Raw genomic sequence first — 300 nt, 5'->3', positions numbered from 1 at the left:
TGCTGGGTTTGTGGGAAGATATTGTGCAAATTTGGTTTTGTCATGGAATATCTTGGTTTTACCATCTATAGTGATTGAGAACTTTGCTGGGTATAGTAATCTGGGCTGGCAATTGTGTTCTCTTAGGGTCTGTATGATGTCAGTCCAGGCTCTTCTGGCTTTTATAGTCTCTGGTGAGAAGTCTGGTGTAATTCTTATAGGTCTGCCTTTATATGTTACTTGACCTTTTTCCCTTACTGCTTTTAGTATTTTTTCTTTGTTTTGTGCATCTGATGTTTTGATTATTATGTGACGGGAGGT

This window comes from Grammomys surdaster, unplaced genomic scaffold (genome assembly GCF_004785775.1).
Source record: "Grammomys surdaster isolate TR1022 unplaced genomic scaffold, NIH_TR_1.0 63, whole genome shotgun sequence".
Taxonomy (NCBI): Eukaryota; Metazoa; Chordata; class Mammalia; order Rodentia; family Muridae; genus Grammomys; species Grammomys surdaster.
Note: the sequence above shows the minus strand (reverse complement) of the source record.